Source organism: Eptatretus burgeri, chromosome 3 (assembly GCF_056783735.1).
Source record: "Eptatretus burgeri isolate ZD-2024b chromosome 3, Ebu_testis_v1, whole genome shotgun sequence".
NCBI classification, from domain to species: Eukaryota; Metazoa; Chordata; class Myxini; order Myxiniformes; family Myxinidae; genus Eptatretus; species Eptatretus burgeri.
Genome location: NC_140963.1, coordinates 6,143,064 through 6,153,899, shown reverse-complemented (window position 1 = coordinate 6,153,899; position 10,836 = coordinate 6,143,064). Strand labels below are relative to the sequence as shown.

Sequence of the window (10,836 nt, the reverse complement as noted above, 5' to 3'; positions counted from 1 at the left end):
ACTCACCCGGCATTCATCACCCTCGCACTCACCCGGCGATCATCACCCTCGCACTCACCCGGCGATCATCACCCTCGCACTCACCCGGCGATCATCACCCTCACACTCACCCGGCGATCATCACCCTCACACTCACCCGGCGATCATCACCCTCACACTCACCCGGCGATCATCACCCTCACACTCACCCGGCGATCATCACCCTCGCACTCACCCGGCATTCATCACCCTCACACTCACCCGGCATTCATCACCCTCGCACTCACCCTGCGATCATCACCCTCGCACTCACCCTGCGATCATCACCCTCGCACTCACCCTGCGATCATCACCCTCGCACTCACCCTGCGATCATCACCCTCGCACTCACCCTGCGATCATCACCCTCGCACTCACCCTGCGATCATCACCCTCGCACTCACCCTGCGATCATCACCCTCGCACTCACCCGGCGATCATCACCCTCGCACTCACCCGGCGATCATCACCCTCGCACTCACCCGGCGATCATCACCCTCGCACTCACCCAGCATTCATCACCCTCGCACTCACCCGGCATTCATCACCCTCGCACTCACCCGGCATTCATCACCCTCGCACTCACCCGGCGATCATCACCCTCGCACTCACCCTGCGATCATCACCCTCGCACTCACCCTGCGATCATCACCCTCGCACTCACCCTGCGATCATCACCCTCGCATTCACCCTGCGATCATCACCCTCGCACTCACCCTGCGATCATCACCCTCGCACTCACCCTGCGATCATCACCCTCGCACTCACCCTGCGATCATCGCCCTCGCACTCACCCGGCGATCATCACCCACACACTCACCCGGCGATCATCACCCTCACCCGGCGATCACCCTCGCACTCAACCTGCGATCATCACCCTCGCACTCACCCGGCGATCATCACCCTCACCTTGGTGTTGATCTTCATCTCCAACCTGGACACGTTTTCGTCCCTCATTCTGTAGGCCTCTCCGAGATTACTGGCGAGTCCGGACGTCGATTGAAATTTAAAAAGTAACTATTAACCTGTATATCGGGTTAAACGAACGGTTAACGTGATGATTACCTGGTTGAATAAACGGTTAGTTACGTGATTACCTGGCCGACCACAAGGATGCATCATCGTTTAGTTTAAACACCAAGGAGTCATCACAGCACGAAGGATCAGGGATCCGGAACCCGGATCCGAACCGCAAAGGAATAAACTACAAAACGTAAACTTTCCCTGAACGCGAACGACTCGCGGCGAGCCCTGGTCGGATCAACGGAATTCACCCTCCTTCTCGACTCAAGTCATTCATTCATTCATTCATTCGTTCATTCATTCATTCATTCATTCATTCATTCATTCATTCATTCATTCATGACTTTCATTCGGCACGACCACCTTCCCAATTCACCGACTGCAAGCATCACGTTCGAACGTTTCACGAATCGTTTAAACACTCGTCACGAGTCCGTGCTCGTCTGAGCATCGTTTTCATCTCCACAGCGAGATCGTCATTGTTTTCGAGTGAACTGCACACTCTTTCCGTCACTCTCGATGAAGTGTTCGTTCAACTGTTACCGGTAACACAATCACCTTCACCTTATGTTACCGGTAACACAATCACCTTCACCTTATGTTACCGGTAACACAATCACCTTCACCTTATGTTACCGGTAACACAATCACCTTCGCCTTATGTTACCGGTAACACAATCACCTTCACCTTGTGTTACCGGTAACACAATTACCTTCACCTTGTGTTACCGGTAACACAATCACCTTCACCTTATGTTACCGGTAACACAATCACCTTCGCCTTATGTTACCGGTAACACAATCACCTTCACCTTGTGTTACCGGTAACACAATCACCTTCACCTTATGTTACCGCTAACACAATCACATTCACCTTATGTTACCGGTAACACAATCACCTTCACCTTATGTTACCGGTAACACAATCACCTTCACCTTATGTTACCGGTAACACAATCACATTCACCTTATGTTACCGGTAACACAATCACCTTCGCCTTATGTTACCGGTAACACAATCACCTTCGCCTTATGTTACCGGTAACACAATCACCTTCGCCTTATGTTACCGGTAACACAATCACCTTCGCCTTATGTTACCGGTAACACAATCACCTTCACCTTGTGTTACCGGTAACACAATCACCTTCACCTTGTGTTACCGGTAACACAATCACCTTCACCTTGTGTTACCGGTAACACAATCACCTTCACCTTATGTTACCGGTAACACAATCACCTTCACCTTATGTTACCGGTAACACAATCACCTTCACCTTATGTTACCGGTAACACAATCACCTTCACCTTATGTTACCGGTAACACAATCACCTTCACCTTATGTTACCGGTAACACAATCACCTTCACCTTATGTTACCGGGAACACAATCACCTTCACCTTATGTTACCGGGAACAAAATCACCTACACCTTATGTTACCGGGAACACAATCACCTTCACCTTATGTTACCGGGAACACAATCACCTTCACCTTATGTTACCGGTAACACAATCACCTTCACCTTATGTTACCGGTAACACAATCACCTTCACCTTATATTACCGGTAACACAATCACCTTATGTTACCGGTAACACAATCACCTTCGCCTTATGTTACCGGTAACACAATCACCTTCACCTTATGTTACCGGGAACAAAATCACCTACACCTTATGTTACCGGGAACACAATCACCTTCACCTTATGTTACCGGTAACACAATCACCTTCACCTTATGTTACCGGTAACACAATCACCTTCACCGTATATTACCGGTAACACAATCACCTTATGTTACCGGTAACACAATCACCTTCGCCTTATGTTACCGGTAACACAATCACCTTCACCTTATGTTGCCAGAAACACAATCACCTTCACCTTATATTACCGGCAACACAATCACCTTCACCCCATATGTTACCGGAAACACAATCACCTTCACCCCATATGTTACCGGTAACACAATCACATTCACCCCATATGTTACCGGTTACACAATCACTTTCACCCCATATGTTACTGGTAACACAATTACCTTCACCCCATATGTTACCGGTTACACAATCACCTTCACCCCATATGTTACCGGTAACACAATCACCCCCCCCCCCATATTTTACCGGTAACACAATTACCTTCATACCATATGTTACCGGTAACACAATCACCTTCACCTTATGTTGCCGGAAACACAATCACCATCACCTTATGTTGCCGGAAACACAATCACCGTCACCTTATATTACCGGCAACACAATCACCTTCACCCCATATGTTACCGGAAACACAATCACCTTCACCCCATATGTTACCGGTTACACAATCACCTTCACCCCATATGTTACTGGTAACACAATTACCTTCACCCCATATGTTACCGGTTACACAATCACCTTCACCCCATATGTTACCGGTAACACAATCACCCCCCCCCCCATATTTTACCGGTAACGCAATTACCTTCAGCCCATATGTTACCGGTAACACAATCACCTTCGCCCAATATGTTACCGGCAACACAATCACCCCCCCCCCATATTTTACCGGTAACACAATTACCTTCAGCCCATATGTTACCGGAAACACAATCTCCTTCACCCCATATGTTACCGGTTACACAATCACCTTCACCCCATATGTTACTGGTAACACAATTACCTTCACCCCATATGTTACCGGTTACACAATCACCTTCACCCCATATGTTACCGGCAACACAATCACCCCCCCATATTTTACCGGTAACGCAATTACCTTCAGCCCATATGTTACCGGTAACACAATCACCTTCGCCCAATATGTTACCGGCAACACAATCACCCCCCCCCCATATTTTACCGGTAACACAATCACCTTCACCCAATATGTTACCGGCAACACAATCACCTTCACCCCATATGTTACCGGTTACACAATTACCTTCAGCCCATATGTTACTGGTAACACAATCACCTTCACCTTATGTTGCCGGAAACACAATCACCTTCACCTTATGTTGCCGGAAACACAATCACCTTCACCTTATATTACCGGCAACACAATCACCTTCACCCCATATGTTACCGGAAACACAATCACCTTCACCCCATATGTTACCGGTTACACAATCACCTTCAGCCCATATGTTACCGGTAACACAATCACCTTCGCCCAATATGTTACCGGCAACACAATCACCACCCCCCCCCATATTTTACCGGTAACACAATTACCTTCAGCCCATATGTTACCGGTACCACAATCACCTTCACCCAATATGTTACCGGCAACACAATCACCCCCCCATATTTTACCGGTAACACAATCACCTTCACCCAATATGTTACCGGCAACACAATCACCTCCCCCCCCATATTTTACCGGTAACACAATCACCTTCACCCAATATGTTACCGGCAACACAATCACCTCCCCCCCCATATTTTACCGTTAACACAATTACCATCAGCCCATATGTTACCAATACCACAATTACCTTCACACAATATGTTACCGGCAACACAATCACCTTCACCCAATATTTTACCGGTAACACAATCACCTTCAGCCCATATTTTACCGGTAACACAATCACCTTCACCCCATATGTTACCGGAAACACAATCACCTTCACCCCATATGTTACCGGTTACACAATCACCTTCAGCCCATATGTTACCGGTAACACAATCACCTTCGCCCAATATGTTACCGCAACACAATCACCCCCCCCCCATATTTTACCCGGTAACACAATTACCTTCAGCCCATATGTTACCGGTACCACAATCACCTTCACCCAATATGTTACCGGCAACACAATCACCCCCCATATTTTACCGGTAACACAATCACCTTCACCCAATATGTTACCGGCAACACAATCACCTCCCCCCCCCCCATATTTTACCGGTAACACAATCACCTTCACCCAATATGTTACCGGCAACACAATCACCTCCCCCCCCATATTTTACCGTTAACACAATTACCATCAGCCCATATGTTACCAATACCACAATTACCTTCACACAATATGTTACCGGCAACACAATCACCTTCACCCAATATTTTACCGGTAACACAATCACCTTCAGCCCATATTTTACCGGTAACACAATCACCTTCACCCCATATGTTACCGGAAACACAATCACCTTCACCCCATATGTTACCGGTTACACAATCACCTTCAGCCCATATGTTACCGGTAACACAATCACCTTCACCCAATATGTTACCGGCAACACAATCACCTCCCCCCCCCCCCATATTTTACCGTTAACACAACTACCATCAGCCCATATGTTACCAATACCACAATTACCTTCACACAATATGTTACCGGCAACACAATCACCTTCACCCAATATTTTACCGGTAACACAATCACCTTCAGCCCATATTTTACCGGTAACACAATCACCTTCACCCCATATGTTACCGGAAACACAATCACCTTCACCCCATATGTTACCGGTTACACAATCACCTTCAGCCCATATGTTACCGGTAACACAATCACCTTCACTTCAATATGTTACCGGCAACACAATCACCCCCCCCATATTTTACCGTAACACAATTACCTTCAGCCCATATGTTACCGGTACCACAATCACCTTCACCCAATATGTTACCGGCAACACAATCACCCCCCATATTTTACCGGTAACACAATCACCTTCACCCAATATGTTACCGGCAACACAATCACCTCCCCCCCCCCCATATTTTACCGGTAACACAATCACCTTCACCCAATATGTTACCGGCAACACAATCACCTCCCCCCCATATTTTACCGTTAACACAATTACCATCAGCCCATATGTTACCAATACCACAATTACCTTCACACAATATGTTACCGCAACACAATCACCTTCACCCAATATTTTACCGGTAACACAATCACCTTCAGCCCATATGTTACCGGTAACACAATCACCTTCACCCAATATGTTACCGGCAACACAATCCCCCCCCCATATTTTACCGGTAACACAATTACCTTCAGTCCATATTTTACCGGTAACACAATCACCTTCACCCAATATGTTACCGGCAACACAATCCCCCCCCCATATTTTACCGGTAACACAATTACCTTCAGTCCATATTTTACCGGTAACACAATTACCTTCAGTCCATATTTTACCGGTAACACAATTACCTTCAGCCCTTTCTTCCGTACAAGAACAATGGATGAAGTATATGGACTTGATGACTCCTGAATAACACCTTGATCTCGGGACTTCTACAGGTACTCCCTTACTTCATTCCAGTGATGTGGTGGTACCCTACCATATGGGATCGTCACAGGATGGTCACCCTCCGTCACGATTCTGTGACTCATCGGATCACAATACCCCACATCATCTTCATCCTTGCTGAATGTTGAGTGATACCGTGAAAGAGTAAAGACAAGTTCCTGTTTCTGTATCTCTTCCAGGTCACCAATATTCATCTTGGAGACGAGTTCCTGAATGTCTTCTTCATTTTGTTCATCTTCTACAACGGTGGCAGATTTACGGATGCCTATGGGGGGTTCTAGGTTGGAGGTACAGTAGATGTCTTGATCACCAAAATTGGCAACCTGCATTGGTGTTCTGCCAGTCTCGCCGACGGTGACTAAAGCTGCTCCCAGAATTACACCACTGGGTAGCTCAGCTGCATGGGAGACATGACGCTCTAAGAGGGCATCATGTTGACTAACCGATGAAGGTTGGCATGACCCCTCAATAACATTGATCGTGCGAGCTGGTAACAGAATGACTTGGTGCCCTGCTACTCACATGGTTTGGACGTCGGGTACCGTTTGATATATCTTCAGAGCATGAAGTAAAGTTGCAAGTCCATGGCCTTCCGTTGGCAAGCTATTGACTCTTTCCCCGTACTTGGCACCATACATGTCCTCCATCGATGCCTGAATGTCCCGTAGCACATTCGATCCCAATACAACAGGCACTCTCAACTTCCTTGCTTCAACCAGGGTATTGGTTGGGTCATAAACCACTAGGAATCCAAGATTAAGGAAAGTATGATTAAAGACAGTGATGGAAAGTTCAACGTACCTATGGTGAGGAATTTCTGATTCTTATGAAGCAGAGATTTGGATGAGTGAAGACATGTCTACCAGCACACAATTTCCAGCTAAATGCTCCGAAAAGAATTGATCGGTAATCGTTGACACTTCTGTTCCCTTGTGAAAGAAGCATGTAGCATCTACTTTACCATATCTCACGTCAACATGTGGACCATCTCCTATTGCTTTCCTTAAAACTGAGCCATCTGGTGAGATAGCCTCGCCCACGACCTGGCTCTTGGTGGAAGACTTGACCAGTTTGACTCCTTCAGAAAAAGGGAGGATGCAGTGGTGGTGGAAGGGGCTACTGTTTCTGCTGTGTGTGGGGTCTGTTGTGGCTATGGACAGACTCATCTGTCATGTCCAATACCCTTGCAATTCCAACAATTCCTTGTGTTATCTCCTGGACGTGGTTCACTTGAGGGCTTGGTTTGAAAGTAGGACAGCAAGGACTGGATCTGTGCTTACTGTGTAGCAATCTGCTTGGCTTGTTTCTTCAGCATGGTGCTCATGTCTCTGTTTGCATCAGCGGTCACCTCCCTGATGGCTGCCTCTCTCCTTATCCTGGAGTTCTTCTCCTTGCCTATGATCTTGATGAAACAATCACGTGAATCAAAGGAGAGTTCAGGCTTATCACATGTAAGCCTTCTTAGCTCCCTCTGGATGTTCCCTTCACTCATCGTCAGTCAGACAATGTTTCATTTGTCTTTCTCTGGCTGGTTTGAAGGAGGGATTGAGCAGGCTGATCCGGTCAAAAAGGTTGACAAGTTCTTGTGATACCGACACAATGTCCTCCCCTTCAGACTGTTTGTACCCATATGATTTCTGCAGGAGCTGTGATAGACTAGAACTGTCACCAAACACCCTCGTCAGGAATTCACAAATCAAATGTGGGCTCTTCTGGATGTCTTGAACTCTTCCAAGCATCTCTCTTTGAGCCTTTCCAGACAGATGCTCCATCATAAATGTTGCCTGCTCACTATCGCTGAGGCATTTGAATGCCATGGCCATCTGTGCATATTCTATCCAATATTTAGCGAATTGGTCCCCTGGTTTTTCTGGCCTTCTTTCCAGTTTCCTTCCTGTACATAGGTAGAGCACCCTGGATGGGATACCTATCCCTTCCTCTGTTGGGATTTGGGGGGGGAGGGGCAGAATCCTGGATGCCTCCTCCTTATTTGGGGATAACCGATCGTGCCTATGCCTGGTGTTGGCTGAATGGTTAGAGTGGTGCGCTTGAGATCCTCGGATCCTGAGTTCAAATCCCACTTGGCTGTTGAATTAATACCAGGTGGGGTTGACTCTACCTGTCGTCCTTCCGGAGTCGGCAAAATGAGTGCCAACTTGCTGGTATCCTGCGTCAGAGTGGCGACTCATCGAGGATTGTGTCCAATAGCCAAGAATACTGCTTCAGCAGCAACAATGCTCTGCACAGGGTATGGTCCCAATGGATGGATGGATCATGCCTCACTTCAGTCGATGAGATGCTCAACCTCCTCCCTTGAAGCCCATGTTTCTGCCATAGCTGTAGCCACTTCTGCCACTTTTTTTTAGATAACATCACTAGTTTCAGCCCCTCAATTGTTCATTCCATCTTGGCCAACCGCATTTACATTTCTTCGGACATGATTAAAGGTTAATGAAGCTACTCTATTCAAAGGAAAAATAAGTTATCATTCGACTGTCAAGTCAAAATAGAAAAGTACAATTTAACACAAACAAATGATGATCATAACATCACGTTATACATAACTACACTGATGACATTCTGGTTGACTGTCCGGAAGATGCATTCTGCTCTCGATGTCAACCACAGGAACCAGCCAGGGTTTAATGTTTCCCTTTGGAATCCTGCTGACTACGCCAAAATGTAACGCAGGATTCAAGACCCAGCCAGGGTCAAATGTTTCCCTTTGGAATCCTGCTGACTACGCCAAAATGTAACGCAGGATTCAAGACCCAGCCAGGGTCAAATGTTTCCCTTTGGAATCCTGCTGACTACGCCAAAATGTAACGCAGGATTCAAGACCCAGCCAGGGTCAAATGTTTCACTTTGGAATCCTGCTGACTACGCCAAAATGTAACGCAGGATTCAAGACCCAGCCAGGGTCAAATGTTTCCCTTTGGAATCCTGCTGACTACGCCAAAATGTAACGCAGGATTCAAGACCCAGCCAGGGTCAAATGTTTCCCTTTGGAATCCTGCTGACTACGCCAAAATGTAACGCAGGATTCAAGACCCAGCCAGGGTCAAATGTTTCACTTTGGAATCCTGCTGACTACGCCAAAATGTAACACAGGATTCAAGACCCAGCCAGGGTTGAATGATTCCCTTTGGAATCCTGCTGACTACGCCAAAATGTAACGCAGGATTCAAGACCCAGCCAGGGTCAAATGTTTCACTTTGGAATCCTGCTGACTACGCCAAAATGTAACGCAGGATTCAAGACCCAGTCAGGGTTTAATGATTCCCTTTGGAATCCTGCTGACTACGCCCAAATGTAACGCAGGATTCAAGACCCAGCCAGGGTTTAATGATTCCCTTTGGAATCCTGCTGACTACACCAAAATGTAATGCAGGATTCAAGACCTTGGCGAAACTTGAGAGTGTGATCCAGTCGTCTTTTGTTCCAGTTTGAAACATACAAACAAATCCCGGCCATTGGATGACGTAAGCAAGGCCCGTCCAGCTTCAAGAACTCGGCCTGGTCAAGTACTTTACACAGCGCAACTCATGTCCTGAAACTTGAGTTACAAGATCTGCTCTGCAACAACCCCTTCATGCTTGCTGAGAAGCATCTCACACAGGTGGCTTACTCAGTCCCTCATGTGGACTCTTCCATTCAACTTTGTGTCGGCGGTGCGGGGGGGGGGGGCGGTGAATGGACTGGTCCAAGTTGAGGGCAACAAAATTAAAATTGGTGATATAGACTCAATGTAGGATTCCAAACTGCACTGCATGTATGTTGTGGTTTTATTTATTTATTTTTTTAACCAAGACCATCTTCGCCCATGCCCCATCCCCTGGAAAGAACCCCCCCCCCCCGCGCACACACACACACACACACACACACACACACACACACACACACACACACACACACACACACACACACACACACACAAACTACAAAAATAACACTTAAAAAGAAAATTTTTCATTTAAATTTTTTTGGTGTGGTGTTGATGTGGCACAGACATGATGGGTGGAATGGCCTCCACCTGCGTCTAATTCCTTGTGTACAAACATACAAACTTGTTTAACATGTTATCGAAGTATAGAGAGAATGAGTGTTTCCCGGCAAGGTCTTCATGTTCAGATCAAAATTTTGAAGCTGAATCCATTTAAGGATTCCCCACTGAATTGGTGTGCTTTGGTTAGTTTCAACTAATTTTGACACTGACAGTGGATAACCAGGGGTGTTCACTTACCAAGTTTCTTGTTGAGCACTCACCAAGTGGCTTAAGCACTCAAACAAGCACTCCATTCAAAACCGTTGATAAGGAACGGCTGGCTTGGCTAGCTGCTTGGTAACTGAACACAGCACGAAGAATATAACGAATTACAGCAGCGAGTGGGTACATATAGATACACCACCAATGAACTCCTCCAATTTGTCCACTACCCCCACCACTCCCCTGTACGAGTCTGATTTACTGTGGACCCCACCATTCCCTTCCCTAAAGAAACACAAGCCACGAACCAAGCAGATCAATGAAGT

The 10,836-nt window shown here is 46.7% G+C and overlaps 1 protein-coding gene across 5 annotated transcripts in view; it reads right to left on the bottom strand.

Annotated features, from left to right (window-relative positions):
• LOC147029336 (cell adhesion molecule-related/down-regulated by oncogenes-like) overlaps positions 1-10,567 on the bottom strand; it is a 94,045-nt gene extending 83,478 nt beyond the window's left edge. For 4 of the 5 annotated variants that reach the window (XM_085872314.1, XM_085872318.1, XM_085872320.1 and 1 more), the window contains exon 1: positions 928-1,328. The gene's annotated coding sequence lies outside the window, so the exon portion shown is untranslated. Of the gene's footprint in view, positions 1-927; positions 1,329-10,546 lie in introns of those variants that run through there. The other variant, XM_085872317.1, reaches the window with a different exon arrangement.
• Positions 10,568-10,836: the final 269 nt, after the last annotated feature.